This window comes from Prosopis cineraria, unplaced genomic scaffold (genome assembly GCF_029017545.1).
Source record: "Prosopis cineraria cultivar Desert tree isolate PC_DT_omini unplaced genomic scaffold, ASM2901754v1 PC11, whole genome shotgun sequence".
Classification (NCBI taxonomy): Eukaryota; Viridiplantae; Streptophyta; class Magnoliopsida; order Fabales; family Fabaceae; genus Prosopis; species Prosopis cineraria.
Window position 1 is genome coordinate 28,446,604 of NW_026555342.1, and position 22,248 is coordinate 28,468,851.

The 22,248-nt window shown below is 30.6% G+C and overlaps 1 long non-coding RNA gene across 2 annotated transcripts; it reads left to right on the plus strand.

Moving 5' to 3' along the window:
• Positions 1 to 417: 417 nt before the first annotated feature.
• Positions 418 to 19,556, plus strand: LOC129285102 (uncharacterized). Of its 2 annotated transcripts, none has more exons than XR_008587076.1 (3): positions 418 to 586; positions 696 to 799; positions 19,505 to 19,556. It is a non-coding gene; the product is annotated as an uncharacterized LOC129285102 (long non-coding RNA). The 2 variants fall into 2 exon arrangements; XR_008587075.1 differs by lacking the exon at positions 19,505 to 19,556 and adding an exon at positions 14,264 to 14,589.
• Positions 19,557 to 22,248: the final 2,692 nt, after the last annotated feature.

Genomic DNA, 22,248 nt, shown 5'->3' on the forward strand with positions numbered 1-22,248 from the left:
TTAGACAGAATTAATGTGTTTTATTATTTTTTTTAATTGTGGTGAAATATGTTAGGAATGATTTATAAATAAGACTAAAATAATATATAAAAATGTTTAACTATAAATACATGAGTTAGGAATCAATATTTAATAATGATGATGGAAATGGGAGATGTTGTGGTTGGGAATACTCTATATAAATGGCCCTGATTGCAAGTTGATGAGGCACATTGCTATATATACACATTGGTCATTTCTTTTTCTTCTTCTTTTTGATAAGAAGTCAATAATACGAAAGGAAATTATAGCAATGTAAAGGAAAAGATAATAAAAGAAATAAAAGTTATTTGAGCTAATAGCTGGACACCAACAAAGTAGGTATCTGCAGTTTCAAGGTGAGAGTGTATTACCATGTTGACTTCCTTAAAACCGCCCATGATTTTGCAAATATCTTCCTTGATAACACATCTCAAGTCCCTGTAAAGCGCAAAGTGATTCACCAGCTTCCCGACGGTGTTCAGTGTCCTGCTATTACAGATTCCATTTGATTCTACCGTTTTAATCCAGAGAAGCGCAGATCTGATGCATTCAAATATGAATGAAGGTCTGGCCACAGCTTTTCCCCTTCCTCCATTCTAGATTGATGAGAGATTCTAAGGCAAGGAAAATTTTGATCTGGAAAATACTTTAAGTCCTTGTTTTCTTTTTCTCAGATAAAATAATCCAGCCTTCCATCTGATGAAGATTACCAAGATTATCCAGATGATGATTGGCACGTATCGGATCTGAGAAAGGAACCAGATCTTGGAAATTCCAGGTACAGATATTGTCCAGAAAAGTTTTTGCATGCTGAAATTCTTTAATTATGACTGCAATTTTTGGTTTCCTTCCTTCATGCACTGCTTTATTCCTTGAATCCCAGATTAGATTTAGAACAATGATGAAGTCTCGCACCAAATCTTCCTCAGAGCGATCAATGAGATCCTTAACAAAGTACTTAATTGATTATATAATATTAGGAGAAATTAGGCTATCTATTCTCAAGTTAAGACCCCACCAAACCAAATAGCTTTAGAAACAGGGCAGGAAAAGAAAAGATGAGCTATCGTTTCTTCTTCCTGGCATCCAAAGGCGCCTCCATTTGTAGAAGACAAATGATGCTTGAATAGTACATCAGAGATTGGAATTGCTTCATGTAGAAACTTCCAAAACAGTAAGCAATATTAGTGGGGGAGTTTGAGCTTCCAAATACTTACCCAAGGGAACGTACAAGGGGGATGAGTGATCAAAGAGTCTTGCTTGAGGTTCCTAAACCCGAATCTCGCTAGATAGGTGCCTGAGTTATGTCCAATCCAAATTAGCTTATCATTATAATTAACCTGGGAGATGTTGAGAGAGCTTATCGTAGATACTAGATTATGCAGGAAGTAAGCTCTTAAACTAGCCAAATTCCAAGAGATTGGTGCCCAGGGATTAGAAGAAACCTGTAGAAAATCTGAGACTCTCAAGTCTTCTTGAAAATCCGTACAATTAAAATCCCTTAATTTTAATTCCCAGAAAGGACTGTTAATAGGAATATCATTCCCTCAACCAATTTGCCATCTCAGGTTAGAAGGAATAATGTTTGCACAACTTAGAATTCCTTTCCAAATCCAAGCTAGGAGGTATTATAGGGCTGTCTGATTGCACATCTGGAGTTTAGATCAATGTATTTCCTTTTGAATGTGGAACTTAGCAATGAATCTGATGAGTTAACCAATCTCCATATCTGTTTTGCCAATAAACTATGATTAACAAGAAACATTTGCCTGAGACCGAGGCCCACCTGATTTGTTAGAACCTTTTTTTAATGAGTTAAATTATATACTACCTCCTCCAATTACAGCTGAGAATACGGGCAGGCCCGGCTCTTAAAGGCATGAGCCCTAAAATCTAATTTCCCATTTTTAGCCACATTTCTCAAGCCCAGCCCTTATGTGAAAAGCTCAAGGTCAGGCCCGTAAGCCTTTTTTAAATAAAATAAAATAAAAATATTATAAATTAATTAAAATATTTTAAAATTAAAATTTTCATAATTTTTAAAAAGTTAAACATACATTTAGAAGTCTAGTAATAAAATCCAAATCTTAGTTAAAAAATAGTTCTTTTTTTATAAATACAAAAGTATAATAATTATAGAAAAATAAAAATATAAAAAATTTTCTACTATACACTGATATTTATTAAATTATATTAAATTAATTTTAGGATAAATTAAAATTAATAATAATATAATGCATGTAGGATCAGGTGAGCAGGTCATTGGCTTCAAACATATGTTCCATCAAAGAAAAAATAATAATAATAATATAACAGGGCTTGAAGGGTCGTCCGGTCTCGAACCCTTTTTTACAAGGTTATTAGGGCCAAGCCTTCAAGCTCAATTACTTTAAAAAAATTTATTTTCAAATCTCGAACTCTTATTTAATAGGGCCTCAAAGCCCGGCTATTATTCTCGGCTCTACCTCCAATCTCAAATTATAATACATTTTTTAAGGAGAATCAACATCTCAAAATGTAAAACATTTTAACAAGAATAGAATTTTATTAATAATATTTTTATAATATTATTATTTTCATATATTCTCTTTTCTTAATAGTTTTTAACAAATGAAATATAAATGATAAATATTTTTGAAAGTTTGTAATTCTGTTTTGAAAAAATATAATTATAAAGTATATTTAATAAATTTTATTAATATGTATAATTTTATTTAAAAATATTTTATAATTTAAATAAAGAAAATATAAATTTGTCTCAAAAAAATTAATTTAATTATAAAATGATGCATGTGACTATAAGCAAGAATCTTTCGTCATGGTAAATGATAAATTGGTTTACTGCTGAGTAACAGTTGCCTCAACAGTTCTTACATTAAATGCTTCCTAATTTAAGGTAAAAAATGATACTAACGCCAACACAGCCATACCTTAAACCCATGCACACTGGGTCCCCGCAAATTGTTATCTCTTGTCGCCTCCTCCCTCAGTTACATTTTAAATTATATTTTTAAATTTGCTATGTCAATTAGAGAAGATTGAAATCACCTTCACTGGTCATGAGTCAGTCTGCTGTGCTGATCAGTTAGCAAAGTATGTACTTCTCCAAGGTTTGGTTTGCCTTTTTGTACTAAAAAAAATTATATTTTTATAATTTAACTTGTTTCAGATTTATCTTTTTATTTTAAATTTTATAATATTATGTCAACATATTTTTTATCTATTATATTATAAAATTAGTTATCAATTTTTATTTTAATTAAGAGAGACAAGCATTGATGGTTTGAGATTATAAATGAAATCAAACTTGCTGGAGAGTTTTCACTCAACCACAAGACATTTAACAACAATCAATTCTAATTTTTTAAATAATTTATACATCCACCGGTAATAAATTAAATATGATAATAAATTATGAAATAAAATATGTTGTTTAAGTTTTTATATGCACAAGTAACAAGTTATCATTTTTTTTGGGATATTCTTATCTAAAATTTAAGGGCAAAGATTACTTTCCTCGCTTTACAGAGAGCTAAGGGTAAACAACCACTTCCAGACTTCCTTAAATAATAAGAGTCACTACCACTCATGTAAATTTTAATTACTTTTGAAATAAATTAAATAAAATAAATTGTTGGTCATATTTTTAGTATATACGGGCCAGGTAGCACATTCAAAAATAACTTATGTGAAAATAAAGGAAATTATTATATATATTTTTAATATGTAATGATAATAGATAACAAAATTTAAAGTAAAACACATTGCTTATATAGTGTCGAAGAAACGAACTCAATCAAAACATGTCTAAAAATTTTAATTTGCATAGGTCTAATATATAGACTAAAATAAATCATTGTATATGTGTTTAGCATAACTGATATATAATTTTAAAATAATTTTTTATATTTTTTAGTTTTTTTTAAATTAGCTGGAATCACTAAAAAAATTTAAAGTATATATAGTTGTTTTTCCTTGTCTTTCTTTAAAAAGAATTAATCCTCTTTTCCCCTCCATTTTTCTTGAACAGTAAATTAATATTTTTAATTATCTTATCTAACCCTATCATCTTAGCGAAGGGCATCACTCATCTAACCAATACTTAACACACAACCCATGTCTAGTTATGAAAAAAGAAAGAGTAAAGAGAAAAACCCCAGTCTTGTTTTCTTTTTTAATATAAGAGGAATAACTTCTTCTTTAATAATCAATTTCCTTGCTGTGTTTTTTTTTTTTTGGTAAAAAGATAAAGAAATATAACCAATGCAAATGTAAAGCAAACTACTCATCATTACCGGGAAACAGACAAACTACTCATCGTGGGAGGAATTTTAAGATAAAACCATATGTCAAGTTGTTAATACAACAATGCCACAAATCCATAATATGTTCCAGTTGCCAACACAATAATATCACAATATGTATGATTTAATACTTTAAGATATTTTTAGACGCCAATTTTTATAACGAGTTAATGACTCAAATCGAGCCACTCTTTCATCTAGAATGTAGTCTAACCATTCGTTCCAAATATTAAAAACATTGGTTAAAAGTTCGCAGAAAATTATCAATGCTTAAGCAGTGATGAACTTCGAATTAAACTGCCGTAGATAATAAAATTACAAACGTTACTTCTTTTGATATATAAATATGATTAGCCAAAAAAATATATGATAATACATTATTTTAGTTATAAGATGTTTAAGTGATATTACAATAACTATTTGTAAATTATATACACATTATCATAAAATTTAAAAATAAAAACACGTATATATATGATATAAATTATTATAAAATATTAATATATTTCCATGTCTTGTGCTGGGGAAATAATTGTGCACACAAACAGATGGTTAAACACAGACTCACCTAAAAGCAGCATTATAAAATATCAAAAAAAGATAGTCCAAACCTGTTAGAATGAAAAAATCAATTACGCACAAAAATCATTTAATAGAATTGACTCCACTAGCGTTTCGCATAAGTAAAGACTTGAAAAGGGAAAGACTTTGTGTGTGTTTGGATAACATTCCAACCTAAGTTGGGATGGTTTAACCTTAATTAGGATGTTAAAAGCCTAAAAATTCCTGTTTGAATTAAAAAAAAAAAACAGAAAAAAAAAGGTAGTAACTAAGGTTTAGGTCTGAACGGCCGATTTTAACAAAGCTGGCAACCTTGGCTTTTCTAACACTGCGTTGAGTCAAGTGGAAGATGTTGGGAAGCATTTCATGACTTCTCTCTTTTCATTATCTCCTACCCGATCCTCTCCTTGCTCTGCTTAACCTCCGAACAGTCAGGCTTCATTGTAATACCTTGACCTTGTTCTCCTTTGCTCTGCCTGATCTGACAAGAAATCGCTGCCGCTGCCACCCGATTTCGACCGTGTGTGTTGCACGCGTTGTTTCTTGCTTGCCATCGTCCCTTCTTCCTACGTCGAGGGTGTCCTTGCTTTGAGAGTGTGGTCGCTGTCGTCCATTCTTCTCCTTAGTTAGGATGGTCCAAACCTTAGTTAGGATGTTAAAAGCCCAAAAATTCTATTTGGCAAACGAAGGCTTGGGGAAACAAACAAGTAGAAAGGCTTGACATGATGGGTATTTATTCATTTCACAAGCAAAGATTTTTTTTTTTTCCAAGCTCCTTCTCCTTCCAACTTTAGCTTCTTCGAGTTCGAACTTAGCTGCTGCTCTGTCTCATTGTCGAAGTTGTCTCGGGGGAGCCGTCTGGTGTTGTTCTCTTGGTCGTTGAGGTCTACTTCTTTGCTGTTCTTCATCGTGGTGGGCTGTTTCTTTCTCTTGGCCGTTGAGGTCTGCTGTTCTGTCTCGTTGTTCTTTTGTTCTCTGTTATGAATGGTTTCTCATTTTATGGTTTCTTTTATGTTGTTCTGTTGTTCTCGCTATCTACGGAATCACTCACTTTTTCTGTTAAAATCTTTGCTTGTGGTCGTGCTCTCAGTCCTCCCTCAGTTACTCGCAATCGTGCTCAGTTTCGCGGCCTCCTTATTTCTTGTATATTGTTCCTTACACTCTGCTTTGATTAATTGATTTTTACTCTTGCTTCCTTTGTCTTCTATGTTCGTCCCCTTAATCTCCAGTGTATTGTTCCTTTTTCTCCATTATGTTCTGGTTCGTCTAGTTCTGGTTCATCTTCTAGACTTAGGACACTTGACATCAGACTGACTCTACCTCACCTCTCTCTCTCTCTCTCTCTCTCGCCCCCGCTTCCAACCAAAAACTTGTGGGCCCTCAATTTTCCTCCCTTTACTCCCACTGCCTTTGACTGTGCGTGCGTTTACACTCCCACTTTTCTCTGCTAAATATGCTAGCCACATGAGAGAAGGTAAAGTAAATTCAAAACCCTATGGCTCAAACTTTGGAAAATCCTTACGTCCATCAATCAATTTCCTTAGGTGTTTCTCTTTAGCTCCAAAGGCGTAGAATTCACCAAGCCGACAATGACTTGTTGATTGTTATTTTTAGTCATATTGTGTTATTGTTTTCATTAGTTTTGTTGTGTTATATTATTCATTTATTCTATAGAATATTATTTGTTTGTTTAATGATCTTCTGGACTCTGGAAAATGGATTTTAGAGGTAATTTTTTAAAATAATTTTGATTTGAATTTATTGCTAGCTTTAATTAATTTCATTTTAATTACTTATAGGCTTTTGAATAGGCTTGATATTCGTCTGGACTTTGGACTCAAGAAAATAGATTTTAAATTTAACTCTTTAAAATAATTTTTATTAGGATTTACTTCTAGCTTTAATTTTAATTTAATTACATGAAGCCTATTTAGAGCCTACAATATATGAAGCTATTCAAATAAAAGCCCACACTCTTAACGCCATTTCCCCCTACCCTTAGTTTTAGGTTGAAGCAAGAATTCGCTATCACATAATGGATGCAACCATTTCTTTGATTCTCATATATAGGAGTGGCCATATCAATTTCCAAAGCCATCAGATTCATCTCTCCTTTGCGTGATGATTACCAACCTGCTGCTAGCGAAGATAGGCAGCTTGCTTCCTCTAATAAATAACCCCACTCTCTTTATTTTCTCGTTTAATTTGCGGTTGTGTTAATCTGAAATCAAGCTTATTTTCTGCATTACAACAACAAAGTCTGTTGATAAACGTATTACGCTAACTACATATAAGAATTGTTTTTTTGGTCTATTAGCAGGACTACACAACATTTTAGGCAACCATCACATTTGGACACCCAACAAGTGCAAGTTGTGTCGGTTATATGAATTTATTTTAATATTTATACACTACCAATATGACTGGCTAAATCTCTAATATTGGTTAAACAAGTATGATCATCTCAGCATTGTAAAAACAAGCTGAAATATTTAAAAGATGGATAATCAATTTGAGTTATCAAATAAGAGATCCAAAAAATTAGAGGGCTATCATTGTCAAGGGAGAGTGTTAGATCCAAGAAGGGTCGAATGCTTTGGCAAGATTGAGACAATGGAAGTGATCTAAAAATTGAAACCTGAGTGTTGCACCTCCTATTATTCCCAGTAACTTCACTTTCCTTTAATGTCAGTTTTGTCAACAGTGATCAGCGAGGAGTGTGATTAGGAAATCTTGTTTGTATCATATAATCAATGTTACTTTGTGGCATGCACTCATCATCTTCTTCAACTTCCATTAATGTGGAGCCCTCGTGCTTATGAACATGATTAACCCCTTGTCTTCTCAATGGCCACAACTCTCTCCTTTTTATTCCATGTCTCCTCTTCTTCACCTCCACCTCATAGCCATAACAACTATTGTAATGGCCAACAGAAGTATGGTGTTGGTTGAAATTCCCAAACTCAAGTGGACCATTAGACCAATGAACTTTTTTAACAAATGGAAGTGAAGACGCTAACCTTTGTGTCTCCAATTTTAACTCAACCCCCTCACTATTATTCTCCATTCGCACTCCCTTAACCTAAAATCTAACACCAGTCATAATACTATCACCCTCACATATGAAGATCTTCATTGTCACTTTGTGGAATTCTAAATGGCAAAGATCTAAATAATTGAGAACACACACTGGCCCTGCACTTTTCCCATTGATTTTGCCTTCCATGTTTATCTACTTTGGCCTACTCCATCCTAATCAAAATTAACAAGCTTGACTAGGATAGTTGAAGAATGGATTTAATCCAAATTTACACAGCCATCAACATCTAAAAGTTCAATATTTGGGGCTTGAGACAAATTTGGGAGTGTCTTTAGACATCTCGATTACTTTACATTGATCAGCTTTAAATTTAGAAAATGCTGAAAAAATGTTAGATAGGTTAGATAACTAAATAATTTGATCATGAATTCCTCCCATGGCAGTTTAAAATATGGGATAACTATATATGGATTTAGATAACTAATTATACTGTTTAATCATCTATGTAAAGACAATGAAGCTAAAGATGTGCATTATAAAATTCTTTAGTCACTTTTTGAGGCTTTATAGATATACCTAAAATTAAAGAGGTTGTTAGAATCACACAAAAAGCTTATCTGTGAATATAGGAAAAATGATACATGATCTCCATTCCAAAATTGTTGGATATGACTATTAGCTAGGCATTTCAAATAACTAAGTCATTTAATCATGAAGTTAATTCTCTTGTCACAAAGAAAAATGAGATTTTGTAAGGGAAATTAGTTAGAAAAAGTCTTGTAATCTTAAAATTATTTGAATATCATAAAGCAAACATTCATGCAATTTGAATTTTTTTTGAATATTTGATGCATGAGATATCTAAAAGTTTTATGAGGTTTCTCAAAATCACAAAACAAAGTGCTATTAATTTGTAGAAAAAACAATCGATAATACATACCTGTTCTCCATCCCAAAGTTGTTCAAGATGTCTGTTAGGCATTTGAAGTTGTACAAGTTTGTCAGCATATAATTTTAATGGCATATGTGATAGAGGACATTCTTGCCAACTTAAAAACCTTAGTTCCTTTCGAAAGATAATCCATATTTTCATCAATATTCATCTCTCAGGGTTTCTTCCCATCAAACTTGTAAATATTAAGGCATATTAAATTATACATCTTTTATAATTTAGTAGCCCTCAATGTCCTCTCTTTATCATGCTCATGTCCAATGACATGCATCAAACGCCCTCATTTCTCTTTAAAAAAAAATCAATAGGCAAAAACACACAATTACTGCATAAAAAATGAAAAAACCACAAAAAACAATCAAATATACTTGCCTTTGAATTATACCCAAATCAATAATGCTATTGTACCATTTATTTAAACATTCTTTCATTAATTCATGCTTTCTTGATAATAAATGAATTCCTAAATTGCACAATCTTGCATTAGTTACTTAAATCCAAAAAGGTTTTATTATATAAGTAAATCTAATTAAGAAAATCAAAACATAGAGATAAAATAGAAGACATGAAAATCTAATCATTTTTATCTAGTTCATGTCTAATGATGAGCATTGAATTGCCTCAGGACCTTAGTGAGCAAATCATGCAGGGAAATGATTAATATGTAAAAATGATCAGATAACTATTAGAACAACTAATTAAATATCTTACTTTTGGTAAAATATAAATGAATGCTCATTTAATTTTTTTGTTTATGTAATCTAATTAAAAATTTAAGACATACAAAATTAAGTAACTTCAAGATTCAAGATAAGAATATTAAGACCAGAGATTTAAAGTAAATGAATATGTACATAACTTAAGGCAAATACTGAAACATGTCAAGGAAATAAAAAAAAAAAATCTAAGAGCATAAAGAAAGATAAAAGAATAAATTATTACCTTGTGATGGTACAAAAAATAACAAATATCCTCTTTCCTCCACAATCGAGCTAGTATTCTATCTAGAAATTGTTCTCTAGAAATTTCAAGCCCATTATCATGATGAGATTATGCATCTCAATACAACCACATCTATCAACTGAAATGAGGGATCTATCTTCAAGAACACCAACAAAAGCTGTGTAGAAGATCCATATAAGCATCTGATACAATCCAGAGATATCCTCCTTCCCTCATTCAACAAAAAATGTGAGGTCAAGAAATAGTTCCTTTTGGATATGGTTTACTCCATGAAAACTTAATTTCAACAGATTGAAAATATGAATGTCAAGTTTTGACTTAGCATTTCAAAAGCAGTTGCCCACTCTTCTCTTCCATAACCAAAGAAATAATAACCCAAGCTTTTTAGAGCTAAAGGATTTCCTTGACAGAAATCCACTACACATTTTGATAACTCTAAATAGCTTTTTGATGGCTTATTTTACTTGAAAGCTTTTAAAGCAAAGAGTTTAAGAGCATCTTGGGAATCCAATTTTGAAACTTGATATATTTTAGCACTAACAGACTTAAGCACATGCTTGTCTCATGATGTGATCATAATTCTACTACCTACCCCTAATCGATTACTTACTTTAATCAAATTATTAATTTTGAACTAGTTGTCCATGTAGCAAGTATCATAAGAACTTTTTTTTACTAGAGCATGTTGATATGCTTATATTTTAGTTTTTCTCTAGCAATATCAACAAAGCAAAAAGCTTCAGATTTTTCTTCCAAATGAAGAGACACAACTTCAGTTACTAAAGATTCTGTTATTTCAACTTCAACAATCTCTTCTCTTGCTAATAATGAATATGACTCGTTGGGTGTTTCTAAAGGACTTGTTGGCATTGCTCATCATATTAAGAATATAGAAAAACTTCTGAATAAGGCCCCATTGTTGAAATATGGGGTATGGGTGGTGTGGAAAAGATTGCTCTTGCCGAAGTTGTGTCTCTCCATTTGGAATAAAAATTTGAAGCTTTTTGCTTTGTTGATATTGCTAGAGAACAACTAAAATATAAGCATATCAACACGATCCAACATAGAAAAGTTCTTATGATACTTGATGATGCGTGGACAACTAGTTCAAAATTGATAATTTGATCAAAGTGAGTAATCGATTAGGGTAGGTAGTAGAATTATGATCACATAAAGAGACGAGCATGTGCTTAAGTCTACTGTTCTTAAAATATATCAAGTTCTATAATTAGATTCCCATGATGCTCTTAAACTATTTGCTTTAAAGCTTTCAAGCAAAATGAGCCATCAAAAAGCTATTTAGAGTTATCAAAACATGTAGTGGATGTTTGTCAAGGAAATCCCTTAGCTCTAAAAAGCTTACATTATTATTATTTTTGGTTCTGGAAGAGAAGAATGGGAAGTTGCTTTTGAAATGCTAAGTTAAAATCATGACATTGATATTTTCAATTCATTGAAATTAAATTTTGATAGACTAAAGCATGACCAAAAGGAACTATTTCTTGACCTCACATTTTTGTTAAGTGAGGGAATGAGGATATCTCTCGATTGTATCAGATGTTTATATGGCTTTTCTACATAGCTTTTAGTTAGTGTTCTTGAAGATAGGTCCCTCATTTTAGTTGATAGATGTAGTTGTATTGAGATGCATAATCTCATCATGATAATGGGTCTTGAAATTTTTGGGGAATAATTTCTAAATAGAATACCAACTAGACTGTGGAGGGATGATGATATTTGTTATTTTTTCGACCATCACAAGGTAATAATTTATTCTTTTATCTTTCTTTACGCTCTTAGATTTTTTTTTATTTCCTTGACATGTTTCGGTATTTGCCTTAAGTTATGTACATATTCATTTAATTTAAATCTCTGGTCTTAATATTCTTATCTTGAATCTTGAAGTTACTCAATTTTGTATGTCTTAGATTTTTTAATTAAATCACATAAACAAAACAAATTAAATGAGGATTTATTTAGATTTATCCAAAAGTAATATATTTAATTAGTTGTCATAATAGTTATTTGATCTAAATACTTTTTACATATTAATCATTTCCCTACATGATTTGATCACTAGGGTCCTGAGGCAATTCAATGCTTATCATCAGACATGAACTAGATAAAAATGAGTAGATTTTCATGTCTTCTATTTTGTTGTTATGTTTTGATTTGGGAATTCATTTATTATCAAGAAAACATGAATTGATGAAAGAATGTTTAAGTAAATGATACAATAGCATTATTGATTTGGATATAATTTAAAAGGCAAGTATATTTGATTTATGCAATAATTGTGTGTTTTTCCCTATTAGTTTTTTTAAAGGGGAATGTGGGCATTCAATGCATGTCATTGGACATGAGCAAGATAGAAGAGAGGACATTGAGGGCTATCAAATTACAAAAGATGTATACTTTAATATGCCTTAATATTTACAAGTCTAATAGGAAGAAGCCTCTAGAGATGAATATTGGTGAAAATATGGATTATCTTTTGAAGGAACTAAGGTTTTTAAGTTGGCAAGAATGTCCTCTATCATATGTGCCATTAAAATTCTGTGCTGACAATCTTGTACAACTTCTAATGCCTAGCAATCATCTAGAACAACTTTGGGATGGAGGTCAAGTATGTATTATCAATTTTTTTCTACAAATTAATAGCATTGTGTTTTGTGATTTTAAGAACCTCATCAAACATTTAGATATCTCACGCATCAAATATTCAACAAATTCAAATTGCATGAATGTTTTCTTTATCATATTCAAATAATTTTAAGATTATAATACTTTTTCTAACTAATTTCCCTTACAAAATCTCATTTTTCTTTATGACGAGAGAATTAACGTCATGATTAAATGACTTAGTTATTTGAAATGCCTAGCTAACAGTCATATCCAACAATTTTGGAATGGAGATCATGTGTCATTTTCCTATATTTACATATAAGCTTTTTATGTGGTTCTACCAACCTCTTCAATTTTAGGTATATATATCAAGCCTCAAAAAGTGACCAAAGAATTTTATAATGTACATCTTTGCTTCACTGTCTTTGTGTAGATGGTTAAATAGTATAATTAATTATCTAAATCCATATATAATTATCTCAAATTTTAAACTATCATGGGAGGAATTCATGATAAAATTATTTAGTTATCTAATTTTCTAACATTTTTTCAGCATTTTTCAAATTTAAAGCTGATCGATATAAAGCACTCGAGATGTCTCGAGGCATTTCCAAATCTATCTCAAGCCCCAAATATTGAACTTTTAGATGTTGAAGGCTGTGTAAATTTGGATCAAATCCATTTTTCAATTGTCCTTATAATGACCTTAAAAATTAAAAAATAAAAATATTATTTAATTAATAACATATTTTGAATTTATTTTTTAAATTTTGGAATAAATTTAACAAGAGGCATTGGTGGTCTAGTGGTTTAATGACTCTAAAATCAAAGTAAATTAAAATTTATAATTAGATATTTTTATGTGCATTTTGTTATTTTGCATTGATTGATAAGGTGGATTGATAGCTCAATAGTAATTATTGTTAATTTGTATCTTAAGGTCCAGTGTTCGATTTCTTCTGAAATGCATCTTTATTTTCTTTGTTGCCCCCAACACCATCAGAATATTTTTCCCCTTTTCAATTCAATTAGTGTTTTTTTGGGGGTTTTGGGGGGAAGAGAGCAACAAGGTTAGGAGAATCTAGAAGATTTGATCCCTTTGTCTTCTGTCATCTTCCTCCCTCTGCTATCCTATTTGCTGGCACTAGTGCATGTGTTCGCTGTGATTTGCCATGACTGGAGCTCTGAATTGTGATTTCCTTCTCTTCCTGCCTTGCTGTCACCTTGTTCAGCCTACTCTGCATCGTCAAAACCACTTCTCCTCTTTGGATAGTCGTTGCTAATCTAGCTTGAGGGAGCTTGAGACCCTTCTCTTTGTTCCGCGCTTCATGATGTCTTCCCTTTTTCCTCCCCTTCATATTATGTATCATCATGTTCATTTTCTCCTTACTCTATTGTGATTGGTTTAGTGTGAGGAGTTTTGAATCCTCCTCTTCAGTGTAGGATTTGTGTGTGTTTAAGTCAATGAGATTGTCAAATTTTCTTTATTCTCTTTTGTGCAGCTGTAAGTGTGTTTAAGTTGGGAGGGGAGTTAAATAACTCTTTATAGTAGAGGAAAGGATTTTATACTATGTTTGGATATACATGGATTTGGATTTGAGCCAAATTCATTGTTTGGGTAATTAAAAATGTATGGATTTGGGAACCCTAAACCCAAATCTAAATCTAAATCCAAGTTCTACCTCAATTTTTTTTGTGATTTGAAATCCTTTTGAAATCCATATTATTTCAAATCTTAACGTAATCTCTTTTTTAATTTGACCCAAATTCACGAAAGCTTGATTGACTTGCCAACAGTAATTGGACTGAACTGCCAAAGTTGACAGAAACAAGCTGCCACCATTGACTGGGACAAGACAACCAATTTTCACTGGGACCCAATTGAGGGTGACGATGGTGACCGGATGGCCGACTTCTATTAGGACCGGACCAACGACGACGATAAGGATTGGTAGAAGTCAGTTGTCCAGTCCCCATAGTCTCCATCGGTCTGGTTCTAGTGGAAGTAGGACATTTATTTCCAAGGGAAATCGGGCATCCCATCTCATTCGTCACTAGTGCTACAATCCTAATCGGCTTTGATTGTCTGATTCCGGTGGAAGTTGGCCATTCGGATCATTGACTTTGACTAGTCTTCCAAGTTTATTTTAAATTTAAATATATACTTTAATATTTGAAATTTTACTTTAGATCTAAACAAAAGATTTTAATATTGTAATTTGAATTTTTTTATATCATCCAAATAAAGAATTTAAAATTTATGAATTTCAAATGAGAGATTTCAAATATGAGATTTTAAATCCAAATTCTCAATTTAAACCCATCCATCCAAATGCAACATTAAAGAAGCTACTGGATTAGATAAATGTCAAGTATGCTAATTGATGAAAGGCTTGAGTTTTATTAAAAAAAGAAAAGAAAAGAAAAAAAAGAGAATATGATTATATATAGTATAAATTGCAAATTGTATTGTGATTGGAAGCCATATTGTGAGAAGTTAAAAGGATAAATGACATGACAACTATGGATGATTAATGACAGGCGTACATGCAGCAACGAAGTATATGTAGAGTTAAGATAAATATTATTTTTAATAGATGTTAGTGAAATTTAGAATATCCCAAATGCGATTAAACATTGAGTAAAGTTCTGAAATTTTATCTTTATTTTATAAATATAAGAAATTTTATCTTTATTTTATCTCTATTTATAATTCTTTATTTTATTTTTTTAAATTTTATTTTTGGGACGTTATTCACTAGAAAAGATGTTTTTGGTCTCAGATGATATAGCTCAATTTATATCTCAAGGTCTTCATTGAGGGGATTTATCGCTGAAAGAAGATGCAAGAATTCTTTCAGGAAAAATCTCAACTCGATGTAAATTTAGACTTGTGTATTATTTTGTAGCCTAGTCCTAAATGCTCCACGTAGACTATGGCAAGAACCATATTTCCTATAAGATTGTATATTTGTTGGTGAGGAGCAGAGTTTCCTTTGTTGAATTATTGCCGTTCTTTGTTGTTGAAAAATTTTGAGAAGCCTTAATCATAGAAGAGCATATGTTGAAATTTTTCTTCACAAGAAATTTAATGCTTGGCTTATATGGAAAAATATTAAAGACATTATGTTTTATTTTATAATAATCTATGTCCAAGGCTAAAGGAATATGGGTTTTGTACACATATTTCATGCCGATCATGTCTTATTTTTGGGGCGTGATAGCCCCAGTCAAGCTTGTTCATTTACAACTAGAATGGAGTGGGCCAAAGTAGATAAACATGGAAGAAACAATCAATGGGAAAAGTTCAGGGCCAGTGTGTTTTCTCAATTATTTGGATCTTCGCCATTTAGAACTCCACAAAGTGACAATGAAAATATTTATATGTGAGGACGATAGTATTATCACTGGTGTTAGATTTTAGGTTAAGGGAGTGCGATTGGAGAATAATAGTGAGGGGGTTGAGTTAAAAATGGAGACACAAAGGTTATCATTGTCAAGAGAGAGTGTTAGACCCAAGAGGGGTCGAGTCCTTTGGCAAGATTGAGACAATAAAAGTGATCTCAAAATTAAAACCTGAGTGCTACTACCTCCTACATTGTTCCTAGTAACTTCACTTTCCTTTAATGTTAGTTTTGTCAACAGTGACCAGCGAGGAGTGTGATTGGGAAATCTTGTTAGTAGCATATAATTAGGGTTACTTTATGCACTCATCAGCTTCTTCAACTTTCATTAATGTGGAGCCCTCGTGCTTATGAACATGATTAACCCCTTGTCTTCTCAATGGCCACAACTCTCTTCTTTTATTCCATGTCTCCTCTTCTTCACCTCCATCTTTTAAATATTTCAATTTGTTTTTACAATACTGAGATGATCATATTTGTTTAACCAATATTAGAGATTTCCTACTAACAGACCAAAAAAAAAAATTTCTTTTATGTGGTTAGCATAATACGTTTAACAACAGACTTTGTTGTTGAAATGCAGAAAATAACCTTGATTTCAGATATATCGTTGATTTTCAGTTTGTTCATTCTCCATGAAGCTGTTTTACAACATGTTATATCATCATTGTTAGACCTGATGGTATACGATATAAGTTTATGATGACAATTATGGAGCAAACATGTTATTGGTAGCCATATTGTATAAATTGCAACTGAGTTAATATTATATATTTAAAAAAACTGAGTTAACTTTAATATAATTCGAAAGTAATTAATATTACTTGAACTAATATTATATATTTTATATAATTAACATTAATTTAATATAAGCTGAGGAAATACGAATATGAATGAGATAATAATAAAATTTATTAATCAATATGAATGAAATAATTATAATAAAATTAATAATAATACTAATATAGTTTTATAGTAATACTATTTAATAATTAATTAATTTTTACTTGTATAAAATAAATTAAAAATAAGGAGTACTTAATATTAGACATATATTCTTTAAAAAGACTCTACTAATTTTAATATAATTTAAAAGTAATTAATATTAATTTAATATAAGGTGGGAGTAGGGTTTCCTCGTCTTTTCTTTCTTAATTAATAATATAATTTAATAATTAATATAAAATTAATTATAAATAATTAAATAAAAATATGTTAAATTATTCTTATATTAATAATAATAAATATTTAATTAATTTTTATTTATATTAAATAAATTAGAAATAAGAAGTAATTAAAATTATTTATAATTGTTTTCTAAAAACAAATCAGTTAAGCTTAATATAATTTAAGATTTATTAATATCAATTTAATTGATATTGTCCATCAAATATGATTAATATTAATTTAATATAAGCTGAGAGGAGGTGTTTTAGCGTCGGCTTTTAATTGGTAAATAATTATATAATTTAATAATTAAATAATTATAATAAAATTAACAATAATAAAATTAAATAATGATATCTTAATTATTTTTATATTAATATTGAATAATTAATTTATTTTGTTTTATATAAAATAAACGCAAAATAAGAACCAATTGATATTATATTTATTTATTTTTAAAAGCTCATTTAAATTTAATATAATTTAATGGTAATTAATACTATTGTAATTAATTTAGATATAATTAATATAATTTAATATAGAGTTAATGATCATCCTAAAGCCTAAACTATTGTGAAAATAGCATCCTGAACCCTGAACTTCTAAATTGTGCTAAAAATCCCTTCAACTTCTAAATTTTAAACACTTGAAACCCCATCACTAAGTTAGAGATTTTTTAAGAGTCAAGATGAGTGTCATATTAACGTGTGATTGGGTTTCACAACTACAAAAATAATGGTCATTTTCTTCAACTCAACGGTGGTATTTTAGGCAATAAAATTTAGAAATTAAGGAAAACTTTTGCACATTTCAAGAGTTTAGGATTCAAGATACTATTCGTGCAACAGTTTAAGGTGTAAGATACTCATTAACCTTTTAATATAAGCTTAAAGTGGCGTTTCTGTAGGGATGAAATGCCGCCTCTCAACTTTTTAATTCTTAGATAATAATATAATTTAATAATTAATACTAAGTAAATAATTATAGTAGCATATTAATAATAATACTAATTATTATCTAAGTAATTGTTATTCTAATAATATATGCTTATTTTTAAAAATTACATATATTTGATTAAAAGCCATTTTATTATAATAATAAGAACAAATTAAATAAGTTAGTTATTTAATTAATACTCCCTCCGTTTCAAATTATAGGGCACTTTTAAAGGAGTTTTTTCATCCCAAAATATAAGATACTTTAGATAGATTAAAGTTTTATTAAATGTATCAATTCTAATATTACCCTTTCTCTCTTTATTATTAATTTTTGTCCCTTTTTTTAATATATTAAATGATGGGTATTTTTTAAAGTTTATAAATTTATTTTGAAAAGATAAGATTGTTAAATATATTTCATGAGATTTATTGATATGTGAGATTTTATCTAAAGTACTTTATAATTTAAAACGGAAGGAGTATAATAATAGAATCTATTGAGGACCGCCACCCGAGATATTTTATTTTAAATTACTTTTACACATTATGAAAATCTAGGTGGCGTTTCCTGTGCTTGGAAATGCCACTTGAGGTATTTTGTTTTAAATTAATTTTACGCATTGTGAACTCTCATCTGGCGTTTCTATCTTGGAAAATGCCACTTGAACTATCTTATTTTAAATTATTTTTATAGATATGAAGAATAGCCACATGAAAGTCTACAATTTTTAGATATATAATTATTATTAATTTTATAGTTAGTAATATTTAGATATATAATTATTATTTTTATTATTTAAATTATAATTATTAGGTGGTGTTTTTTTTTAAATGCTACTTTATTGTTCAATAACAATAACCAGTGACATTTCATATAAAAAATTCCACCTCTTATTATTTTATGAAATTGTAAATAAAAAATTATTGATAAGTGATGGGATTTGAAATAGTAGCGCTAATTGTATTTTCACCAGCATGTGGTAAGTGTGAGTCATTTTCCATTTTCTAGTTAATCTCATCGCGGTAAGGAATAGTTGAAGGTTTTTTTTTTTTTTTTTCCATTGGGGTACGTAAAGCTAAGTTTGATTTTCCATTCATTGAATCAATGCAGGTACATATATACTAAGAACATATATACTTTTTACTCTATTTATTACTCACCGGTCTCAATAGAGACTTTTATATTTTTCACATCGGTTATCTAAATTATTAATTAATTGTGACAATCCAAAAATGTAAAACTAAACACTTGGCAAAAAAAAAAAATTCCAATCTTGGCGTGGAATAAAGTTCAAATACTAATTTTATAATTCTAAATTATCACATAGAAAAAAAAATTAAATTTTAGACCATCCATATCATACAATAGTTATTTACATCTCATCTAAAAGATAAGCATGTGCTGGTACAAAGTGAGTTGTAATGCTAAAATTTTTGTTTCTGATTCTCTAATCCCTTAAAAATCCTCCTTGTTGGCAAAATGTCTTCATTATTGGAGATAAATGAGAGTCTATTCTCTTTCTTTTCAGACTCATCCACAATTTCTCAAACCTCCAACAATAGAAAAATGCTATTCCTGACCCAACCAAAGTTGCTAGCTGTAAAAATGAGGTACTTGTCCTTGTTATGCATAGCAACTTTAATTTCTGAAGTTGCCAAGAAGTATACTTTTTTTTTTCTTCGCTTACTTATATTGTCATAATAATGATGAAGAAATAGATGAAAGTTTACATCAAAATGTAAAGAAGGAAAGAGTACAATTACATATATGGTTTTGCAGGCAGCTATGATTTATAGTTTGATTATATTATGATGTGGATGATTTCATGTGTCTACATCAAATGCAAAATTGCTATGTGTTGGTTTAGAGTATTGGATTTTGGGTTAAGGGGAAGGCATATGCATGCAAGAGTGGAGTTAGGATTTTTAGCTTTGGAAGCTGGGATCACAGAGAATATATATACGATAACTATAAAAAAATTATACACACACACACAACATAACATAAATATTTTGAATCCATGTAGAAAGAGATGCCAACATTTAGTATTCCATAGTGTCTTGAACATAATTGCCTTCAATAGAAGAATACATGCGCATGACCAAAAAAAACATAACATAAATATTTCAACATATTTGAAATCAATTTTACAAATATATAACCAAAAACTAAAATAAATTAATGAAAGGGAAAGTAATAACCAGGTTTCAAGGTACGTACATACCTGATTGTATAATTTTTTATGAACTTATAGGACTTAATAATAATAAAATCTCTTATTTAAATCTCGTTTGTAATTTTTTTATGGCTTGTAACATCAATTAGTATTATAAATTTCTATAGATTCTATTATGTGTAATGTATTAATGATAATAAATTTAGTAATAACTAAAAATTAAATTAACTTCTATTGTACAATGATAATAAAATTAGGAGACCGCTTCATAATAGGACATACAACAAAAGCAAGGGGTGAGTAATTTAAGTAAGGAATAACTAAGAGAAAAACAAGCATCAGGATGATGACGACGTATTGATTACATTGATCGCTATGTAGATATATAGTCGACATACAATCTAACTCCCAAGATACAATCTCTACTGAGATACAATATGATATGATAATCTTAACTAATAATACTACGTATCAGAAATATGCTTAACAGTCAAAGATAAAGACTTGGTCTTTGTGGGTCCAAGGATATTGGGCTTAAGCCCATGACATGTTGACACGTTAACATCCCCCCTCAAATGAGAGGGAGGTTCTCTAACCTTGAGTTTGTAGAGTAGATAGATAAAATGAGATGTGCCTAGTGTTTTAGTGAGTCTATTAGTAGTTTGCTCGATAGATGGAACATAGCAGATTTCATGTTTATGAGCCAAGACTTGATCATGAACAAAGTGAGTGTCTATCTCCACATGCTTTGCTTGGGAGTGAGAAATAGGGATCTCAGTAATGGCAGCGGCACTAATATGATCATACCATATGATTGGTGATCGAGGAAGAAGAAGACTGAGCGCAAACAGGATGGAAGTGATCCAATTTGCTTTAGCTACAATATTGGCGAGGGCTCTATATTCAGACTCAGTGCTTGAGCATGCTACAACATGTTGCTTCTTTGATGACTACAAAAATAAGGCTCCTGCTAAGTATACACAGTATCCTAAAATAGACCTTTTATCCATAAGGCAGGCCACCCAATTAGCATCAAAGTAAGTAGTAAGACAAAGTTCTCGTATTGGACGAATAAGAATTCTATGCATGGCAGTTCCTTTGAGATAATGGAGGATTCATTTAACCCCTTGCTTGTGAGCTGTGGTAGGCTTGGATAGGAACTGACTAAGGTGATTGATAGCATAGGTAATACCAGGCCTTATATTAGTAAGATGCTAAAGAGCTCTGATGGCGCTGTGAAATTTATTTAGGTCATTGAGTGCATCATCTTTATTAGATGTGAGAAGTTTTCTTGAAGCCATGAGAATGGTGCATGGTGCTGCATAGAGCATGTTAAATTTTTGCAAGAGATCAGTGGTATATTTAGCTTGACTTAAATGCAGTCCCATATCATGAGAAGTCTCAAACCCAAGGAAGTAGTAAAGATCTCTAAGATCCTTGAGAGAGAATATTGTGTGGGGCTATTTGTTGAAAGCATTTAATTGTAAAGGGTCATTGCCTGTTACTATAATGTCAGCAACATAGATGAGGATAAGAAGAGTAAACTTAGAATCCTTGAGTATGAAAAGAGGACTATCACTCATATTGTTTTTGAACCTTTAATTTACCAAAGCTTGATATAAGTGATCAAACCAAGCACGACATGCTTGATAGAGTCCATATAATGCTTTGCAAAGTTTGCACAAGTGGTTTGGGAACTTGGTGTTAACGAATCCTTTTGGTTGATACATGCACACATCTTCAATAAGATACCCATTAAGAAAGGCATTATTAATATCAAGTTGTCAGATTGGCCAATTGAAAGAAACTAATATAGTAAGGACAATTCCAATGGTCATGATCTTAACAAAAGGGCTAAAGATGGAACTAAAAATTTACACTTGCTTTTTATTGGAAACACTTCATGACAAGCTGAGCTTTGTTCTTCAATACTCTATTGTCAGGATTATATTTAGTTTTAAAGACCTAATGACAATCAACAACTTTAGGATTTTTTGGACATAAAACTAACACCGACGTTTGATTTTGAAGTAGATTATCAAATTTAGATTGCATAGCAGCCTTCTACTTAGGTGAACCCAAGGCATTAGTAACAC